The sequence below is a fragment of the Hordeum vulgare genome, chromosome 7H (assembly GCF_904849725.1).
Source record: "Hordeum vulgare subsp. vulgare chromosome 7H, MorexV3_pseudomolecules_assembly, whole genome shotgun sequence".
In the NCBI taxonomy this organism is placed as follows: Eukaryota; Viridiplantae; Streptophyta; class Magnoliopsida; order Poales; family Poaceae; genus Hordeum; species Hordeum vulgare.
Window position 1 is genome coordinate 128,225,363 of NC_058524.1, and position 23,949 is coordinate 128,249,311.

The window sequence follows — 23,949 nt, forward strand, 5'->3', positions numbered from 1 at the left end:
CTTCCCAATGCCTTCCTCTAGGCCCAAATATGGTGAAGTGTTATGTAGTCGACGTTCACATAACACCACTAGAGGAAAAGACAACATACAACATATCAAAATACCAAACGAATATCAAATTCACATGACTATTATTAACATGACTTATCCCATGTCCTCAGAAACAAAAGTAACTACTCACAAAACATAATCATAATCATGATCAGAGGTGTAATGAATAGCATCAAGGATCTGAATATAAACTCTTCCACCAAGTAATCCAACTAGCATCAACTACAAAGAGTAATCAACACTACTAGCAACCTTACAAGTACCAATCGGAGTCGCGAGACGAAGATTGGTTACAAGACATGAACTAGGGATTGGAGAGGAGATGGTGCTGATGAAGATGTTGATGAAGATGTTGATGAAGATGCCTCCCCTCCGACGAGAGGAGTGTTGGTGATGACGATGGCGACGATTTCCCCCTCTAGGAGGGAAGTTTCCCCGACAGGATCGTCCTGCCGGAGCTCTAGATTGGATCTGCTCAAGTTCCGCCTCGTGGCGGCGGCGAAACCACGAAAAAGATCCCGAATGATTTTTTTTCTGGACCAAAACCCTTCATATAGAAAAAGGGGGGAGCTAGTGGGCCGTCAGGCAGCCCACAAGCTTGCCCTACGCCACCAGGGGGTGGTGGGGTGGAAGGGCTTGTGGAGCCCTGGTGGCCCCCCTCCGGTAGTTCTTTCGGCCAATATTTTTTATACAATCCAAAAAAATCCACGTAACTTTTCAGGGCATTTGGAGATGTGCAAAACAGTGGACTAGGATTTGCTCCTTTCCCAGTCCAGAATTCTAGCTGCCTAAATTCTCCCTCTTCAAATAAACCTTGCAAAATAAGAGAGAAAAGGCATAAATATGGTACCACAAGTAATATAACAGTCCAAAAAGCAATAAATATCAACATGAAAGCATGATGCAAAATGGACGTATCAACTCCCCCAAGCTTAGACCTCGCTTGTCCTCAAGCAAAAAACTAAGTTCCATAAACATGTCCACATGTTGAGGGACGAAGGTGTCGATAAAACATAATACGAACATGAGGGCATCATGGTCACACATAGAACAACAATACATCATAAAGATTCTTATGGGAAAGTAACAATTCCTTCACAAAGCAAAGCATGAAGCAAAAACCTTACCGAGAAGTAACCAACAATAGTCCATAGTCATTGAAGCAATTGCAATTTATCACAACATCAGAAAGAGTCAAATAAGAGCTTGTAAGGCAAACCCACATACTCAATCATCTCTTTTGTTTTCCAAAATTGTTACAACTCACGTGGTACTCATGGTGTCAAAGTTTCAGTTGGACACAGAGGAAGATAGGGGCTTATAGTTTTGCCTCCCAACCATTTACCTCAAGGGTAAAGTCAACAACAATAAACCAGAAGTACTCAACTCCAAGTTGATATATGAATATAGATCTTTCCCAAGCATGCGATGGTAGCCAAGACAAAGGCAAAAAGGGAATTGGTGAAGATCACCATGACTCTTATAAGGGCAAAAAGTAAAGGTACAAGATAGGCCCTTCACAGAGGGAAGCAGAGGTTGTCATGCACTTTTGAGGTTTGAATGCGTGTCCTCTTAGTGCGGAGGAACATCACTTTATATTGCCTGCTGTGATAAAGAACTTTATTATGTAGTCTGTCGCTTTTATGTCTTCCTCATCACATGTTCGTACAAAGCTTATTTTCCACACACTAATAGATCATACATATTAGAGAGCAATTTTTATTGCTTGCACCGATGACAACTTACTTGAAGGATCTTGTTCAATCCATAGGTAGGTATGGTGGACTCTCATGGCAAAACTGGGTTGGAGGTTTATGGATGCACAAGTAGTATCTCTACTTGGTGCAGGAATTTTGGCTAATATGAGGTGGAAGCAATCGTCACATGCTAAGGGATCTCTAATCATATAACATTGTTTGGAACCAAGCAAACACAATTCATTATGTTGTCTTCCTTGTCCAACATCTACTCCTAAGCATGTAATAGTTTGGTGAGTGCTCACAATTGCAAAAAGTGTCTAAGATGATATATTTATATGTGAACCTCTCTTTCCTTATTACTTCTTATTAATTGCAACAATGACTGAGGTCTATGTTGATTTATTCTCAACAAGTTTCAATCATCATACCTGTCATAAGTGAAGTTATCACTTTTCATAAGATCGTCTCATGATCTTTCATGCTATCATTCTTTTCATACTTTTGATCATGGCACAAAGCAAAGCCCTTGACTAAGAAACTCTTTATTATATAGCTCGTAAGCTCGAATACATCGGGGGGGAGACAAAAGCAAAAGACTCAAACTAAAAACTAAAGACTTATTCCTCTAAGAGAGGAAATAAAAACTGAAAAGGAAAGAACTAAAACAAAGGTAAAAGCAAAAGATATAAAGGTGATACGGTACCAGGGCAACTCCCCCAAGCTTGGCAGAAGCCAAGGGGATTGCCCATACCAATGCTTAGTTGTCTTCCTTTGGTGGTGATGGTGATGTTGTTGGAGCGGTCTGATCCTCCTTCTTCCAAGGCATAGGTGCTCCATCATGGCAGGATGAACGAGTCGCCGGAATCCTCAAATCTGCAACCAACCTTATTGATTTAAATCTATACTCATACTCACAGTTTTGATTCTGCAGGTCATAGATCTGGCCCTGAAGTTGGTCAACCCTATCGTAGAGCCTGGAGAGGTGTTTCCCAATATCAATGGCATCCATCTTGTGATTGCTAGTGAACTCCGTGATCATCGTGTGGTTGGTGTTGAGTTGACGCTCCACCATCCCTTGGCACTTGAAGACTTGTTGCTCCATTGCTTTGAGCCTCATATCCATGCTTCCGGTCTACTTAGGCCCCTCAACATCACAGATGTGCAACATCCCCTCGCTCATCTTGATAGATTGAGGGTGTTTCAGCACTTCCATGAGGTAGGGATTGATGATCTTCTCGAAGATCTTGTCCTTAGGAGCGTTTGGGGAAGTCATGATGATCTAGATCTGTCACAGAAACAGGCTCGAAACGAAAACAGAGGGAAACTACGCAATACGGAGATCAAAACCTTCGGGCGACTATATATTGATTTTTTCTGGGCCAGAAGGAGTCCTCCGCAAGAAAACGGAGTCCGGGAGGCACACGAGGTGCCCACAAGCTTGCCCTCCGCCACCAGGGGGGTAGGGGCGGTGGCAGGGCTTGTGGCTGCCTCGTTCGCTCTCCGGACTGCTTTTTATTTTTCTAGTTTTCCAAAAATTCCAAAACGGAAGAAATTTCCTATTGGAAAAGTATCGGAGTCCAATTTCTTATCGAAACAGATACATCTTCATTTTCAAGGTCTGAAACAGGCTGATAAACATCCCTTATGTACTCCTCTGGAGTTATGACATTGATGATATTGGTCTCAACATTTATGGGAGTACCAGAGATGTAATGCTTGATTCTTTGCCCATTTACCACTCTAGGAAAATTTACTTCCGTGTTATTGATTTTGAAGGCACCGGAACGATATACTTCCTCGACAACATAGGGACCTTCCCATTTAGAGAGAAGCTTGCCTGCAAAGAATCTCAAACGAGAATTGTATAGCAGGACATAATCACCTACATTGAACTCTCGTTTCTGTATTCGTTTATCGTGCCATCTCTTAACCTTTTCCTTGAACAACCTGGCATTCTCATATGCCTCGGCTCTCCATTCATCTAACGAGCTGATATCAAACAACCGCTTCTCACCGGCAAGTTTGAAATCAAAGTTGAGCTCTTTGATTGCCCAATAAGCTTTGTGTTCCAGCTCAAGAGGTAAATGACAGGCTTTACCGTAAACCATTTTATATGGTGACATGCCTATGGGATTCTTATAAGCAGTCATATAAGCCCATAGTGCATCGTCAAGTTTGCTACACCAGTTCTTTCGAGATCTATTGACGGTCTTTTGTAGGATCAACTTGATCTCCCTATTACTCAACTCCACTTTACCACTAGACTGAGGATGATAAGGAGATGCAACTCTATGGTTGACATCATACTTAGCTAGCATCTTGCGGAAAACACCATGAATGAAGCGTGAACCGCCATCAGTCATCAAGTATCTAGGGACTCCAAATCTTGGGAATATGACTTATTTAAGCATCTTAATAGAGGTGTGGTGATCAACATTTTTAGTGGGGATACCTTCTACCCACTTAGTAACGTAATCCACAGCAACTAAGATGTGAGTGTACCCATTGGAACTCGGGAAGGGTCCCATATAATCAAAGCCCCAGACATCAAATGGTTCAATGACAAGTGAATAGTTCATAGGAATTTCCTGACGCTTACTGATGTTCCCTATCCTTTGGCATTCGTCACAAGACAAGACAAACTTACAGGCATCCTTGAAGAGAGTGGGCCAATAGAAACCTCATTGCAATTCCTTATGGGCAGTTCTATCTCCAGCATGGTATCCTCCGTAGGCTTCGGAATCACACTTCTACAAGATCTGTCCTTGTTCATGTTCAGGCACACAACGTCTAATAACACCATCTACTCCTTCCTTATAAAGGTGAGGATCCTCCCAAAAGTAGTGTCTCAAATCAAAGAAGAATTTCTTCTTTTGTTGATAGGTGAAACTAGGTGGTATGTATTTGGCTACGATATAGTTTGCATAATCAGCATACCACGGTGCACTATGTGAAGTGTGGATGACATTTAGTTGCTCATCAGGAAAGCTGTCATCAATAGGTAGTGGGTCATCAAGTACATTCTCTAGCCTAGACAAGTTATCTGCTACAGGGTTATCAGCACCCTTTCGGTCAACGGCGTGCAAATCAAATTCCTGTAGCAGGAGAACCCATCTGATCAGCCTAGGCTTAGCGTCCTTCTTCTCCATGAGGTACTTAATAGCAGCATGATTAGAGTGAATAGTGACTTTGGAGTCAACTATGTAAGATCTGAACTTTTCACATGCAAACACGACTGCTAAAAATTCCTTCTCCGTAGTGGCATAGTTTCTTTGGGCACTGTCTAGAGTTTTACTAGCGTAGTGAATGACATTCAACTTCTTGTTAACTCTTTGTCCTAGAACAGCACCAACAGCATAATCACTAGCGTTGCACATGATTTCAAAGGGAAGTTCCAGTCAGGTGGTTGAACAGTAGGTGCGGTTATCAAAGCATTCTTAAGTATTTCAAAGGCTTCCTCACAATCCTCATCAAAAACAAAAGGAACATCCTTCTGCAAGAGGTTGGTAAGAGGCCTAGAATCTTAGAGAAGTCTTTAATGAACCTTCTATAGAAACCAGCATAACCTAGGAAACTTCGTATACCTCTGATATCTGTGGGGCAAGGCATTTTCTCAATTGCATCAACCTTAGCATTATCAACTTCAATGCCTCTTTCAGAGATTTTGTGTCCTAAGACGATACCTTCATTGACCATAAAGTGGCACTTCTCCCAATTCAAGGCGAGGTTGGTTTCTTGGCATCTCTGTAAGACTCGATCAAGGTTGCTGAGGCAATCATCAAAGGAAGACCCGTAAACGGAGAAGTCATCCATGAAAACCTCGACGATCTTTTCACAAAAGTCAGAGAATATAGCCATCATACATCTTTGGAAGGTGGCAGGTGCGTTACATAAGACAAAAGGCATACGTCTATAGGCAAAGGTACTGAAAGGGCAGGTGAAAGTGGTTTTATCTTGATCATATTGTGCAACAGGTATCTACGAGAAACCTGAATAACCGTCTAGAAAGCATAAGTGAGTGTGCTTTGATAGCCTTTCTAGCATTTGGTCGATAAACGGCAAAGGATAATGGTCTTTCCTGGTTGCCTTGTTCAGTTTCCGGAAGTCTATCACCATTCTATAGCTGGTAATAATCCTTTGTGGGATTAGTTCATCCTTATCATTAGGAACGACGGTGATACCTCCTTTCTTAGGTACGCAATGTACTCGACTTACCCAATCACTATGAGCAACAGGATAAATGGTTCCTGCTTCCAGAAGCTTTAATATTTCTTTTCTAACGACCTCTTTCATCTTAGGATCAGCAACTGGTTTAAAGTCAGGATCGGTTTTAATCTTGTGCTGACATAGAGTAGGACTAATACCCTTAAGATCATCAAGAGTATATCCAATAGCAGCGCAGTGCTTCCTCAGAGTTTTTAGTAACTTCTTCTCTTCGCGCTCTCAGAGGAGAGCACTAATAATGACAGGATATATCTCCTTCTCATCAAGATATGCATACTTAAGAGTATCAGGCAACTGTTTAAGCTCGAACACAGGATCACCCTTTGGTGGTCGAGGATCCCCAAGCAGTTCAACAAGCAGATTATTCTTGAGAATAGGATATTGTTCTAAGACAATTTTATCTATCTCATCTCTCTCCTCCATATGCATATCATTTTCATGCTCAAGCAGATATTGCTCTAAAGGATCCGTAGGAGGAATGGAAATAGAGGCAAGAGCAATGATTTCATCTCTACCAGACGACTCTCTTTCATGGGGTTGTCTTCCAAACTTGGAGAAGTTAAATTCATGAGACACACCCTCGAAACTTACTATGACAGTCTGCTTGATGCAATCAATGTGAGCATTGACAGTGTTGAGAAAGGGTCTACCAAATATGATGGGACAAAAGCTATCTTGTGCAGTACCATGGACGAGGAAATCAGTAGGATACTTCGTCTTACCACACATGACTTCTACGTCTCTAACAATTCACATAGGGTAGATAGTATCTCTATTAGCTAGCATAATAGTGACATCAATGGGTTCTAACTCAGCAGGTGCAATCTCATCTTTGATTTCATCATATAGAGAACGGGGTATTGCACTAACACTAGCTCCCATATCACATAAACCATGGTAACAGTGATCTCCTATCTTGACAGAAACAACGGGCAGGCCAACTACAGGTCCGTATTTGTCTTCCGCGTGAGGTTTAGCAATTCTAGCGGAGTCCTCATAGAATTTGATAACATGCCCGTCTATGTCTTCGGCTAAGAGATCTTTGATAATAGCAACACTAGGTTCAACTCTAATCTCCTCAGGGGGTGCAAGTGGTCTAATGTAACCCCTACGTATCACAGTTGGAGCTTTAGAGTAATCCTTTATCCTAGCAGGGTATGGTGGTTTCTCAGTGTAAGCACAAGGAACAACGGGATCACTAATAGCAATGACTTTCTCCTCAACTAGATTGGTTTTGGCTATGTTCCTTTCTACAGGAGGATGATATTTAAACCACTTCTCTTTGGGAATATCAACATGAGCAGCAAAAGATTCACATGGAGAAGTTACTATCTCAGAGTCAAGTCCATACTTAGCACTAAAATCTCCAGAAGTGTTAGTCTCAACAAAAGATTTAACGCAATCAAACTGGAAATTCATACCTGACTCCTTACCTTCCTCCAGCTCCCAATCTTCAGAGTTGCGTTTGATTCTCTCCAATAAATTCCACTTGTGATCAATATCCTTCTTCATAAAAGAACCGGCACAAGAAGTGTCAAGCATGGTACGATCTTCATGAGAAAGCCGAGCATAAAAGTTTTGAGTGATGATTTCTCTCGAGAGCTCATGATTGGGGCATGAATATAGCATTGATTTAAGCCTCCCCAAGATTGAGCTATGATTTCCCTGTCACGAGGCCAAAAGTTATACATAAAGTTCCGATCACGATGTACTAAATGCATAGGATAGAACTTTTGATGAAATTCCAATTTCAACCGATTGTAGCCCCATGATCCAGTATCATCACATAGCCCATACCATGTCAACGCCTTATCCTTCAAAGATAAAGGAAATAATTTCTTCTTTACCTCATCCTCGGGAAAACCTGCAAGCTTAAATAAACCACAAACTTCATCTACATAGATTAGAAGCAAGTCTGGATGTGAAGATCCATCTCCAGTGAAAGGATTAGCCAGCAGTTTCTCAAGCATACCCGAAGGAATTTCATAAAAGATATTTTCAGTAGGTACCTCAGGTTGAGGAGCAACTCCTCGTGCTTCCGTTCATGGTGAAGATACCCCGAACAAACTCCTCAAAGGAACAGTTTCCATAGTGACAAGTGACAATAAATTTCAGCACAGTATATAAATGTTTCCTTACCAATTTCCACTTACCAAAGGCGCTTCACTCCCCGGCAACGGCGCTAGAAAAGAGTCTTGATGACCCACAAGTATAGGGGATCAATCATAGTCCTTTCTATAAGTAAGAGTGTCGAACCCAACGAGGAGAAGAAGGCTCTAATAAACAGATTTCGGCAAGGTAATAACTGCAAGCACTGAAAGTAGTGGTAACAAGTGATTGTGTAGCGAGGTGAAACGTATCAAGCAAAGAGTAACAAGTAACAAGTAGTAGCAGCGGTGCAGCAAGTGGCCCAATCCCTTTTGTAGCAAGGGACAAGCCTGAACAAAGCCTTATAGGAGGAAAAAACGCTCCCGAGGACACATGGGAATTTCTGGCATGCTAGTTTCATCATGTTCATATGATTCGCGTTCGTTACTTTGATAGATTGGTATGTGGGTGGACCGGCGCTTGGGTACTGCCCTTACTTGGACAAGCATCCCACTTATGATTAACCTCTCTCACAAGCATCCACAACTACAAAAGAAGAATCAAGATAAAGTCTAACCATAGCATTAAACTAGTGGATCCAAATCAGCCCCTCACGAAGCAACGCATAGACTGGGGTTTAAGCTTCTGTCACTCCAGCAACCCATCATCTACTTACTACTTCCAAATGCCTTCCTCTAGGCCCAAATATGGTGAAGTGTTATATAGTTGACGTTCACATAACACCACTAGAGGAAAATACAACATACAACATATCAAAATACCGAACGAATATCAAATTCACATGACTATTATTAACATGACTTATCCCATGTCCTCAGGAACAAAAGTAACTACTCACAAAACATAATCATAATCATGATCAGAGGTGTAATGAATAGCATCAAGGATCTGAACATAAACTCTTCCACCAAGTAATCCAACTAGCATCAACTACAAAGAGTAATCAACACTACTAGCAACATTACAAGTACCAATCGGAGTCGCGAAACGAAGATTGGTTACAAGAGATGAACTAGAGATTGGAGAGGAGATGGTGTTGATGAAGATGCCTCCCCTCCGACGAGAGGAGTGTTGGTGATGACGATGGCGACGATTTCCCCCTCTGGGTGGGATGTTTCCCCGGCAGGATCGTCCTGTGGGAGCTCTAGATTGGATCTACTCAAGTTCCGCCTCGTGGCGGCGGCGAAACCACGAAAATGCTCCCAAATGATTTTTTTTTCTGGACCAAAACCCTTCATATAGCAAAAGGGGGGAGCTAGTGGGCCGTCAGGCAGCCCACAAGCTTGTCGTGCGCCACCAGGGGGTGGTGGCGGTGGAAGGGCTTGTGGAGACATGGTGGCCCCCTCCGGTAGTTCTTTCGCCGAGTATTTTTTATATAATCCAGAAAAAATCCACATAACTTTTCAGGGCATTTGGAGATGTGTAGAATAGTGGACTAGGATTTGCTCCTTTTCCAGTCCAGAATTCCAGCTGCCTGAATTCTCCCTCTTCAAATAAACCTTGCAAAATAAGAGAGAAAAGGCATAAATATGGTACCACGAGTAATATAACAGCCCAAAAAGCAATAAATATCAACATGAAAGCATGATGCAAAATGGATGTATCACTCCCGGAGGTCAATCCTCCCTCCAGCAGGGTGCCGGGAAGAGGTCTCCTGACGCTCCCGATCTCGGAAGCACTGCGCTGGTGGAAAGATGGACAAATTCACGATTCTAGATGTGATGGAAGGGTTTTCCCATGGAGGAGTAAATATAGGCCAAAGGAGGGCACCAGAGGAGGTGGGACCCACCCAGACAGCCTCTTGGCGCGGTTAAGGGGTAGGTCACGCCACAGGTCGCTTGGGCGGCTCCTTGCCCCCCTTTGGCCCATCTTCGGTGATCTAGAAGCTTCCGGTACGCTGATTTGTTATATATTTTTCTCGGGATTTTTTGGGCTTTGAAAAATTGGGTAAAAGCCCCTGCAAAAAAGACATCAGCAGACAGGAATTAGAACTGGGTGCACTAAGTTAGTAGGTTAGTCCAAATATGTGTAAAATGATATAAAAGTGTAGCAAAACATATAACAATGTCACCCAAAAGATCATGGAACAAGCAGAAATTATAGATACGTTTGGGACGTATCGACATCCCCAAGCTTAATTTTTGCTCGTCCTCGAGTAGATAAATGATAAAACAATAATTTCTGTGTTGACATGCTAACACACATATAAGAACTTCAAAGTAAAGCATGTAAGATATGCAATTCAAGTCAAGACAATAACAAGCAATAGTCTATATTTAGTATTGAAATTAGCAAAGTAAGAACATAAAGGTGCAAGAGCTCTCGCTGTCCGTGACTCGAATGTCTCCAAATGGTGTTTGCATGCAAGAAGTGGGAGATGGGTTGAGATCATAAAATATATATTTTTAATTGAGAACTCAATATACTAAACCTCACACTTGGTCTCCTTCGGAATCTTATTTTGACTCATCCCCAGACCTCTAGTAAGGCACAAGTTAAAATGATCCTCTCCCTTTCGACTTTGAGCACTCATGCAATGGATGAGCGTAAGCAAGATATGTTGGCACTTAGGATGGAAAATAGAATAATTATGGGGAAGGAAGACAAAAAGGTGTGAAAGGCTCACGTCAATGAGGACAACCATAGGCGAGAGAAAGCCAAATGATAGATATCATGTGAGGAGTAGGGATTGCCATGTAACGGATGCACATATGAGCTAAGGTAAGCTCTCCAATGGAACTAGTGGCGGTGCATACAACTTGTTTTCTCAAGAAGACCCAGAGCTCATTTGAGGAGGCACATCATTGGAATATGCAAACCAAATTCTATAGTGTAAGGGTCCCCACATAGTTATGCATGAATGATAATTTGTATGTAGTACAAATATAGCAATGGAGTACGAGTATGGATCTTTCAAAAGGAATAGTAGTGTTGCCCCTCTCTCTTTTTATTTATTTTTATTTCTTTTTTTATTTCTTTTCTTTTTTGTGGCCTCTTTGGCTCTTTCTTTTTATCTCTCATTTGTCCTTTTTGGGATCTTTTGTTTTGTCCTCTTTGGGATCTTTTCCTCACTTAAGGGCAATGCTACTGCAACAAAAGACCTTCCAACGGTGCCAGAAACAAGCATGCCGACGGGAGACTATTCTTGTCTTGATACTCCTCAGCAACGGCACCAGGAATCCTTCTGCTACGGCTACGCCTTTAGGAACTTCCTAGGCAAATATGCAAAGGATTTCCCCTGTGGCCTTGGCGCCTTGCGTTGGTGTTCCCTCGAAGCGGAAAGGGTGATGTAGCACAGCGGCGGTAAGTATTTCCCTCAGTTTTGAGAACCAAGGTATCGATCTAGTGAAGGAATATCACAAGTACCTGCACAAACACAAAGAGATTGCTCCCAACGCTATGAAGGGGTTTTCAATCCCTTATAGATTGTTTGCCAAGTGAGAACTGAAAGCAACAAAGAAACAAAGCAAAGTAAAAGCGAAAGTGGAAACGATAGGTGTGAATAGACCCGGGGGCCGTAGTGTTCACTAGTGGCTTCTCTTATGAAATCAAGTAGACGGTGGGTGAACGAATTACCATCGAGCAATTGATAGAACCGTGCAAAGTCATGACGTTATCTATGGCAATGATTATATCTATAGGCACCAAGTCCAAAACAAGTAGACCGATACTTTCTGCATCTACTACTATTACTCCACACGTCGACCGCTATCCAGCATGCATCTAGTGTATTAAGTTAATGAGAACAGAGTAACGCCTTAAGCAAGATGACATGATGTAGATGGACAATCTCATATCTACGATAAAAGCCCATCTTGTTACCCTTGATGGCAACAACACGATGTGTGCCTTGCTGCCCCTTCTGTCACTGGGAAAGGTCACCACACGGTATGAACCCAAAACCAAGCACTTCTCCCATTGCAAGAATCATAGATCTAGTTGGCCAAACAAAACACAATACTCGGAGAGACTTACAAGGATATCAAATCATGCATATAATAAATCAGCAAAGACTCAAATATATATCATAGATAATCTGATCACAAATCCACAATTCATCGGATCTCGACAAACACACCGCCAAAGAGGATTACATCAGATAGATCTCCATGAATATCATGGAGAACTTTGTATTGAAGATCCAAGAGAGAGAAGAAGCCATCTAGTTACTAACTACGGACCCGTAGGTCTGAAGTGAACTACTCACGAGACATTGGTGTTGGGGAACGTCGCATGGGAAACAAAAAATTTCCTACGCGCACGAAGACCTATCATGGTGATGTACATCTACGAGAGGGGACATTCGATCTATGTACCCTTGTAGATCGCATAGCAGAAGCGTTAGTGAACGCGGTTGATGTAGTGGAACGTCCTCACGTCCCTCGATCCGCCCCACGAACCGTCCCGCGATCAGTCCCACGATCTAGTGCCGAACGGACGGCACCTCCGCGTTCAACACACGTACAACTCGACGATGATCTCGGCCTTCTTGATCCAGCAAGAGAGACGGAGAGGTAGATGAGTTCTCCGGCAGTGTGACGGCGCTCCGGAGGTTGGTGGTGATCTAATCTCTGCAGGGCTCCGTCCGAGCTCCGCAGAAACGCGACCTAGAGGTAAAACCGTGGAGATATGTGGTCGGGCTGCCGTGGCAAAAGTTGTTTCAAATCAGCCCTAAAACCTCCGTATATATAGGGGGAAGAGGGGGAGCCTTGCCTTCGGGTCCAAGGACTCCCAAGGGGGTCGGCCGAGCCAAGGGGGGCAACCCTCCCCTTCCAAACCGAGTCCAACTAGGTTTGGAAGGAGGAGTCCTTCCCCTTTTTCCCACCTCCTCCTTTTTTTCCTTTTCTCTTTGATTTTCTTCCTATGGCGCATAGGGCCTTCTTGGGCTGTCCCACCAGCCCACAAAGGGCTGGTGCGCCACCCCCAAGGCCTATGGGCTTCCCCGGGGTGGGTTGCCCCCCCCCCCGGTGAACACCCGAAACCCATTCGTCATTCTATATATCAATCTTCGTTTCCGGACCATTCCGGAAGCCCTCGTGACGTCCGTGATCTCATCCGGGACTCCGAACAACATTCGGTAACCAACCATATAACTCAAATACGCATAAACAACGTCGAACCTTAAGTGTGCAAACCCTGCGGGTTCGAGAACTATGTAGACATGACCCGAGAGACTCCTCGGTCAATATCCAATAGCGGGACCTGGATGCCCATATTGGATCCTACATATTCTACGAAGATCTTATCGTTTGAACCTCAGTGCCAAGGATTCATATAATCCCGTATGTCATTCCCTTTGTCCTTCGGTATGTTACTTGCCCGAGATTCGATCGTCAGTATCCGCATACCTATTTCAATCTCGTTTACCGACAAGTCTCTTTACTCGTTCCGTAATACAAGATCCCGCAACTTACACTAAGTCACAGTGCTTGCAAGGCTTGTGTGTGATGTTGTATTACCGAGTGGGCCCCGAGATACCTCTCCGTCACACGGAGTGACAAATCCCAGTCTCGATCCATACTAACTCAACTAACACCTTCGGAGATACCTGTAGAGCATCTTTATAGTCACCCAGTTACGTTGCGACGTTTGATACACGCAAAGAATTCCTCCGGTGTCAGTGAGTTATATGATCTCATGGTCACAGGAACAAATACTTGGCACGCAGAAAACAGTAGCAACAAAATGACACGATCAACATGCTACGTCTATTAGTTTGGGTCTAGTCCATCACATGATTCTCCTAATGATGTGATCCCGTTATCAAGTAACAACACTTGCCTATGGCCAGGAAACCTTGGCCATCTTTGATCAACGAGCTAGTCAACTAGAGGCTTACTAGGGACAGTGTTTTGTCTATGTATCCACACAAGTATTGTGTTTCCAATCAATACAATTATAGCATGGATAATAAACGATTATCATGAACAAAGAAATATAATAATAACTAATTTATTGTTGCCTCTAGGGCATATTTCCAACAGTCTCCCACTTGCACTAGAGTCAATAATCTAGTTCACATCACCATGTGATTCCAACAAATCCAACACCCATATAGTTATGGGGTCTGATCACGTCTTGCTCATGAGAGAGGTTTTAGTCAACGGTTTTGAAATTTTCAGATCCGTGTGTTCTTTACAAATCTTTATGTCATCTTATTGATGCTGCTACTATGTGCTATTCGGAAATACTCCAAATATCTACTCTACTATACGAATCCGTTTCACTACTCATAGTTATTCGGATTAGTGTCAAAGCTTACATCAACGTAACCCTTTACGATGAACTCTTTAACCACCTCCATAATCGAGAAACATTCCTTAGTCCATCAGTTACTAAGGATAAATTTTGACCGCTGCTAGTGATTCAATCATGGATCACTCTCTGTACCTCTCAACGGACTTGCTGCAAGGCACACATTAGGTGCGATACTCAGCATGGCATACTTTAGTGTCTACGGCTAAGGCATAGAAGACGACCTTCGTCTATTCTCTTTATTCTGCAGTGGTCGGGTTTTGAGTCTTACTCAAATTCACACCTTACAACGCAACCAAGAACTCCTTCTTTGCTGATCTATTTTGAACTCCTTCAAAACTTGTCAAGGCATGCATCTTGTTGAAACTTCCATTAAGCGCTTTCGATCTATCTCCATAGATCTTTGATGCTCAACGTTCAAGTGGCTCAATCCAGGTATTCCTTTGAAAACTCCTTTCAAACAACCTTGTATGCTTTACAGAAATTATACATTACTTCTGATCCACAATATGTCAACCACATATACTTATCAGAAATTCTATAGTGCTCCCACTCACTTCTTTGGAAATACAAGTTTCTCATAAGCCTTGTATAAACCCAAAATCTTTGATCATCTCATCAAAGTGTATATTCCAACTCCGAGATGCTTGCACCAGTCCATTGAAGGATCACTGGAGCTTGCATACTTGCTAGTATCTTTAGGATCGACAAAACCTCATGGTTGTATCTCATACAATGTTTGCTCAAGGAAACCGTCGACGAAACAATGTTTTGACATCCTACATGCAATATTTCATAAATAATGCAGCAACTACTAACATAATTCTAACAGACTTTTAGCATCGCTACGAGTGAGAAAGTCTCATCATAGTCAACTGTTTGATCTTGTCGGAAACATCTTTGCGACAAGTCGAGCTTTTCTTAATAGTGACTTATCACTATCATTGTCTGTCTTCCTTTTAAAGATCCATCTTTACTCAATAGTCCTATGACCATCAAGTAGTTCTTCCAAAGTCTACGCTTTGTTTTCATACATGGATCCTCTCTCGGATTTCATGGCTTCCAGCCATTTGTCGGAATCTGGGCCCACCATTGCTTTCTCCATAACTCGTAGGTTCACTGTTGCTCAACAACATGACCTCCAAGACAGGGTTACCGTACCACTCTGTAGTAGTACGCGACCTTGTCAACCTACGAGGCTTGTAGTAACTTGATCCGATGCTCGATGATCACCATCATCAGCTTTCACTTCAATTGGTGTAGGCGCCACAGGAACAACTTACTGCGCCCTGCTACACACTGGTCGAAGTGATGGTTCAATAACCTCATCAAGTTCTACCACCCTCCCACTCAATTCTTTCGAGAGAAACCTTTCCTCGAGAAAGGATCCGTTTCTAGAAACAAACACTTTGCTTTCAGATCTGAGATAGGAGATGTACCCAACTGTTTTGGATATCCTATGAAGATGCATTTATCCGCTTTGGGTTCGAGCTTATCAGACTGAAACTTTTTCACATAAGTGTCGGAACCCCAAACTTTCAAGAAACGACAGTTTAGATTTCTCTAAACCTCAGTCTATACTGTGTCATCTCAACGGAAATACGTGGTGCCCTATTTAAAGTGAATGCGGTTGTCTCTAATTCTTAACCCATAAACGATAGTGGTAATTCATTAAGAGACATCATAGCATGCACCATACCAAATAGTGTGTAGCTATGACGTTCAGACACATCATCACACTATGATGTTCTAGGTGGCATGAACCGCGAAACAATTTCCACATTTTCTTAACTGCGTACCAAAACTCGTAACTCAGATATTCATTTCTATTATCATATCGTAGACAGTTTATCCTTTTGTTACGACGAACTTCACTCCGAAACAGAATTGAACTTTTCAATATTTCAGACTTGTGATTCATTAAGCAAATACTCTAGTATCTACTCAAATCGTCATTGAAGTAAGAACATAATGATATCCACTGCGTGCCTCAGCACCCATTGGACTGCATACATCAAAATGTATTACTTCCAACAAGTTACTATCTTATTTCATCTCAATGAAAACAAGGCCTTGCTCATGTGGTATGATTTGCATGTCACTAGTGATTCAAAATCAAGTGAGTATAAAGATCCATCAACATGGAGCCTCTTCATGCAATTTATACCAACATGACTCAAGCGGCACTGCCACAAGTAAGTGGTACTATCATCATTACCTCGTATCTTTTGGCACCAATATCATGAACATGTGTAACACTATGATCGAGATTCAATAAACCATTGAAGGTGATTATTCAAGAAAATAGAGTAACCATTATTCTCTTTAAATGAATAATCGTATTGCAATAAACACGATCCAATCATGTTCATGCTTAATGCAAGCACCAAATAACAATTATTTAGGTTTAACACCAATCCCGATGGTAGAGGGAGCGTGCGATGTTTGATCATATCAACCTTGGAAACACTTCCAACACGTATCGTCACCTCGCCTTTAGCTAGTCTCCGTTTATGCCGTAGCTTTCATTTTGTGTTACTAATCACTTAGCAACCGAACCGGTATCCAATACCCGCATGCTACTAGGAGTACTAGTAAAGTACACACCAACATCATGTATATCAAATATACTTCTTTCGACTTTTGCCAGCCTTCTTATCTACCAAGTATCTAGAGTTGCTCCACCTCAGTGACTGTTCCCCTCATTACATAAGCACTTAGTCTCGGGTTTGGGTTTAATCTTGGGTCTCTTCATTAGTGCAGCAACTGTTTTGTCGTTTCACGAAGTATCCCTTCTAGCCCTTGCCTTTCTTGAAACTTAGTGGTTTTACAAACCATCAACTATTGATGCTCCTTCTTGATTTCTACTTTCGCAGTGTCAAACATCGCGAATCGCTCAAGGATCATTGTATCTATCCATGATATGTTATAGTTCATCACGAAGCTCTCACAGCTTGGTGGCAGTGACTTTGGAGAACCATCACTATCTCATCTGGAAGATTAACTCCCACTTGACTCAAGTGATTGTCGTACTCAGACAATCTGAGCACACGCTCAACGATTGAGCTTTTCTCCTTTACTTTGTGGACAAAGAATCTTGTCGGAGGTCTCGTACCTCTCAACAAGGGCACGAGCATGAAATCACAATTTCATCTCTTTAGAACATCACTTATGTTCCGTGACGTTTCAAAACGTCTTCGGTGCCTTGCTTCTAAGCCATTAAGTATTTTGCACTGAACTATCGTGTAGTCATCAGAAACGTGTATGTCGGATGTTCACAGCATCCACAGACGACGCTCGAGGTGCAGCACACTGAGTGGTGCATTAAGGACATAAGCCTTCTGCGTAGCAACGAGGATAATCCTCTTCAAAGTTTGCTACTATCAACTTTCAACTAAATTTTCTCTAGGAACATATAAAAACAGTAGAGCTATAGCGCAAGCTACATCGTAATTCGCAAAGACCATTAGACTATGTTCATGACAATTAGTTCAATTAATCATATTACTTAAGAACTCCCACTCAAAAAGTATATCTCTCTAGTCATTTGAGTGGTACATGATCCAAATCCACTATCTCAAGTCCGATCATCACGTGAGTCGAGAATAGTTTCAGTGGTAAGCATCTCTATGCTAATCATATCAACTATACGATTCATGCTTGACCTTTCGGTCTCATGTGTTCCGAGGCCATGTCTGCATATGCTAGGCTCGTCAAGCTTAACCAGAGTGTTCTGCGTGTGCAACTGTTTTGCACCCGTTGTATGTGAACGTTGAGTCTATCACGCCCGATCATCACGTGGTGTCTCGAAATGAAGAACTGTCGCAACGGTGCACAGTCGGGGAGAACACAATTTCTTCTTGAAATTTTAGTGAGAGATCACCTCATAATGCTACCGTCGTTCTAAGCAAGATAAGGTGAAAAAAAGATTAACATCACATGCAATTCATAAGTGACATGATATGTCCATCATCATGCGCTTCTTGATCTCCATCACCAAAGCACCGGCACGATCTTCTTGTCACCGGGGTCACACCATGATCTCCATCATCATGATCTCCATCAATGTGTCGCCATCGTGGTTGTCGTGCTACTCATGCTATTACTACTAAAGCTACGTCCTAGCAATATAGTAAACGCATCTGCAAGCACAAACGGTAGTTTAAAGACAACCCTATGGCTCCTGCCAGTTGCCGTACCATCGACGTGCAAGTCGATATTACCTATTACAACATGATCATCTCATACATCCAATATATCACATCACATCGTTGGCCATATCACATCACAAGCATACCCTGCAAAAACAAGTTAGACGTCCTCTAATTTTGTTGTTGCATCTTTTACGTGGTGACCATGGGTATCTAGTAGGATCGCATCTTACTTACGTAAACACCACAACGGAGATATATGAATTGCTATTTAACCTCATCCAAGGACCTCCTCGGTCAATTCCGATTCAACTAAAGTTGGAGAAACTGACACCCGCCAGTCGTCTTTGAGCAACGGAGTTACTCGTAGCGATAAAACCAGTCTCTCGTAAGCGTACGAGTAATGTTGGTCCGAGCCGCTTCGATCCAACAATACCGCGGAATCAAGAAAAGACTAAGGAGGGCAGAAAAATGCACATCACCGCCCACAAAAACTTTTGTGTTCTACTCGAGAAGACATCTACGCATGAACCTAGCTCATGATGCCACTGTTGGGGAACGTCGCATGGGAAACAAAAAATTTCCTACGCGCACGAAGACCTATCATGGTGATGTCCATCTATGAGAGGGGATATTCGATCTACGTACCCTTGTAGATCGCAGAGCAGAAGCATTAGTGAACGCGGTTGATGTAGTGGAACGTCCTCACGTCCCTCGATCCGCCCCGCGAACCGTCCCGCGATCAGTCCCACGATCTAGTGCCGAATGGACGGCACCTCCGCGTTCAGCACACGTACAACTCGACGATGATCTCGGCCTTCTTGATCCAGCAAGAGAGACGGAGAGGTAGATGAGTTCTCCGGCAGCGTGATGGCGCTCCGGAGGTTGGTGGTGATCTAATCTCTGCAGGGCTCCGCCCGAGCTCCGCAGAAACGCGACCTCGAGGTAAAATCGTGGAGATATGTGGTCGGGCTGCCGTGGCAAAAGTTGTTTCAAATCAGCCCTAAAACCTCCGTATATATAGGGGGAAGAGGGGGAGCCTTGCCTTGGGGTCCAAGGACTCCCAAGGGGGTCGGCCGAGCCAAGGGAGGCAACCCTCCCCTTCCAAACCGAGTCCAACTAGGTTTGGAAGGAGGAGTCCTTCCCCTTTTTCCCACCTCCTCCTTTTTTTCCTTTTCTCTTTGATTTTCTTCCTATGGCGCATAGGGCCTTCTTGGGCTGTCCCACCAGCCCACTAAGGGCTGGTGCGCCACCCCCAAGGCCTATGGGCTTCCCCGGGGTGGGTTGCCCCCCCCCCCCCGGTGAACACACGGAACCCATTCGTCATTCTATATATCAATCTTCGTTTTCGGACCATTCCGGAAACCCTCGTGACGTCCGTGATCTCATCCGGGACTCCGAACAACATTCGGTAACCAACCATATAACTCAAATACGCATAAAACAACGTCGAATCTTAAGTGTGCAGACCCTGCGGGTTCGAGAACTATGTAGACATGACCCGAGAGACTCCTCGGTCAATATCCAATAGCGGGACCTGGATGCCCATATTGGATCCTACATATTCTACGAAGATCTTTTCGTTTGAACCTCAATGCCAAGGATTCATATAATCACGTATGTCATTCCCTTTGTCCTTCGGTATGTTACTTGCCCGAGATTCGATCGTCAGCATCCGCATACCTATTTCAATCTCGTTTACCGGCAAGTCTCTTTACTCGTTCCGTAATACAAGATCCCGCAACTTACACTAAGTCACACTGCTTGCAAGGCTTGTGTGTGATGTTGTATTACCGAGTGGGCCCCGAGATACCTCTCCGTCACACGGAGTGACAAATCCCAGTCTCGATCCATACTAACTCAACTAACACCTTCGGAGATACCTGTAGAGCATCTTTATAGTCACCCAGTTACGTTGCGACGTTTGATACACACAAAACATTCCTCCGGTGTCAGTGAGTTATATGATCTCATGGTCATAGGAACAAATACTTGACACGCAGAAAACAGTAGCAACAAAATGACACGATCAACATCCTACGTCTATTAGTTTGGGTCTAGTCCATCACATGATTCTCCTAATGATGTGATCCCGTTATCAAGTAACAACACTTGCCTATGGCCAGGAAACCTTGGCCATCTTTGATCAACGAGCTAGTCAACTAGAGGCTTACTAGGGATAGTGTTTTGTCTATGTATCCACACAAGTATTGTGTTTCCGATCAATACAATTATAGCATGGATAATAAACGATTATCATGAACAAAGAAATATAATAATAAGTAATTTATTATTGCCTCTAGGGCATATTTCCAACAATTGGAGGGGCGATGATGTTGATGAAGAAGCCCTCCTACTCCAAAGTCCCCTCCGGCAGGGCACCGGGAAGGGTCTCCAGATAAGATCTCGCGGAAACGGAAGCTTGCGGTGGCGGAAAAGTGTTTTCGTGGACGCCCTGATTTTTTCTAGATTTTTAGGGAATTTATAGGCCAAAGACCTAGGGCAGGGCAGCGCCAGGGTGGCCACAAGCTTGGTTTCCGCGGCCTCCCCCCCCCCCCCCCCCGGCCACGGCAACAGGGCTTGTGGGCCCACTTGCTTGGCCCTCAAACCTCCCGATCTTTTTCCATTCTGGAAAAAATCATTTTGGGGATTTTATTCCGTTTGGACTCCATTCCAAAATCAGATCTGAAAAGAGTCAAAAACACAGAAAAACACGAACTGGCACTTGGCACTGAGTTAATAAGTTAGTCCCAAAAAAGATATAAAAGGTAAACAAAACATCCAAAGTTGACAAGATAACAGCGTGAAACCATCAAAAATTGTAGATACGTTTGAGACGTATCAAGCATCCCCAAGCTTAACTCCTGCTCGTCCTCGAGTAGGGAAGTGATAAAGAATGAATATTTGATGCTTTCATGATACCTAGCATAGATGTCCTTTGTAACTCATCTTACGTGACGTGATTGTTCAGATCAATTAGATTCAAAACAATAGTCTGCTATTGACGTGGAAACAATAATACTTCAAGCAAACTAGCAAGGTAATCATGAACTTTCAAAATAACAAGGCCAAAATAAAGTTATCCCTACAAAATCATATAGTCTGGCTATGCTCTATCATCATTGCACAACGAATTTAAATCATGCACAACCCCGGTATTGGCCAAGTAATTGTTTTCACACCTTTACTTTCTCAAACTTTTTCAACTCTCACGCAATACATGAGCGTGAGCCATGGTTTTAGCACTATAAGTGGTGTGGAGTGTGGTGGAGGTTGCAAGACAAACAAGGAGAAGATGGTCACATTAACTAGGCATATCAATGAGCTGTGGAGATGCTCATCAATAGATATCAATGTGAATGAGTAGGGATTGCCATACAAATGATGCACTAGAGCTAAGAGTATGTGAAAGCTCTTAAAGAAAACTAGTGGGTGTGCATCCAACTTGCTTGCTCACGAAGACCTAAGGCAAATTTGAGAAAGCCTATCATTGGTATATACAAGCCAAGTTATATAATGAAAATTTCCTGCTAGCTATATGGTGGTGACAAAACGAGAGACTCTCAATCATGAAGATCATGGTGCTTAGTATGCACAAGTGTGGAAAGGTGGTAGCATTGTCCCTTCTCTCTTTTTCTCTCGTTTTTTTGGATGGGCTCTTTGGCCTCTTTTTTTATTTTTATTTTTATTTATTTTGGTGGGCATCTTTGGCCTCTTTTATTTCCTCACATGGGACAATGCTCCATCAATGATGATCATCACACTTACAACTCAAAACTTAGAGCAACGATGACTCTATATGGAATGCCTTCGGTAGTGTACCGTGACAATGATCTAGCATGGCATGGGCATTAATGGAAACATCATGCTAGCTATCTTACGATCATGCAATGGCAATGTAGACGTGGTGGCACATGTCATGGTGGTAGTTGCATGGATATATATCTCGGAATGACTTTGAAAAAGCCATAGTAGGTAGGTTTGGTGGCTGTTTTGAGGGAGGCTAACGGTGGGTTTTGTGCACCGGCGAAAGTTGCACGGCACTAAAGAAGATAATGATGGTGGAAGGTGAAAGTGCATCTAAACCATGGACTCAACATTAGTCATGAAGAACTCATATACTTGTTGCAAAAGTTTAAGTAGTAATCAAAACAAATCATTCAACGCATACTCCTAGGGGAAGGGTTGGTAGGTATAAACCATCCCGCGATCCCGACCGCCACACAAAGGATGACAATCAAAAGACTAATCATGCTCAGACTTCATCACATAGCGGTTCACCATACGTGCATGCTACGGGAATCACTAACTTCAACACAAGTATTTCTAGATCCATAACACCTTACTAATATAACTTCAATATTACCATAACCACAACTCAAAACTAGTTGAGATGAATCAAACTTCTCTAACTATTCAATGCACATGAAGGTGGAAGTTTTTGTATCCCTTTAGATAACTACCCCTTTTGAGACTACTTTCATAGCATAGATCAACTACCAAGCCACGCACCGCCGTGCTCTAAAAGGTATAAGTGAAGCACATAGAGCAAAAGCATCTATCTCAAAATATATAAGTGAAGCACATGTGAGCTGAATTGTCTACCAAAGGTTATAAATGAAGCTCGACAAAATCACGGTGAGTGCATGTCTCTCTCTCTAGGTGTGCAGCAAGGATTATTGTGACACAAAAAAAATAAAAGACTCCTACGATACAAGATGCTCCAAGCAAAACACATAACATGTGGTGAATAAAAATATAGCCCCAAGTAACGTTACCGATGGATTGAAGACGAAAGAGGGGATGCCTTCCCGGGGTATCCCCAAGATTAGGCTTTTACGACATCCTTGAATCATCTTGGGGTGCCTTGGGAATCCCCAAGCTTGAGATCTTGCCACTCTTTATCTTTTTGTCCATAAGAACTTCACCCAAAACTTGAAAACTTCACAACACGAAACTTAAACAGAAACTCGTGATGACATTAGTATAAGAAAGCAAACCACCACTTCCTTAGGTACTATAGCCAACTTAAATTCTACTTATGTTGATGTTGGGTTACTGTATTTTCAATCTTCCATGGCTAATACCCCCCGATACTATCCATAGTTTCATCAAAATAAGCAACCAACCAACAAAAACAGAATATGTTAATAGCAGACCAGTCTGTAGCAATCTGTATACTTCGTATACTTCTGGTACCTCAAAAATTCTGAACAATTACGGCAGTCTGGAGAATTTGCGTAGCAATCAGCAGAAAAACGAATAAACTCAAAATCTCTTACAAAAAAAATGAAAATTCTTTTCGTGAGCAGAAAGTTTCTGTCTTTTCCAGCATGACCAAACGATCATCCCCAAGACTAATCAGAACAGTATTGCTTGGCACAAACACAAAAAGAAACACAAAAGACACAATCATAACGGAATTATGAAAGTGTGGAAAACACAAAACAGAAAGAAAA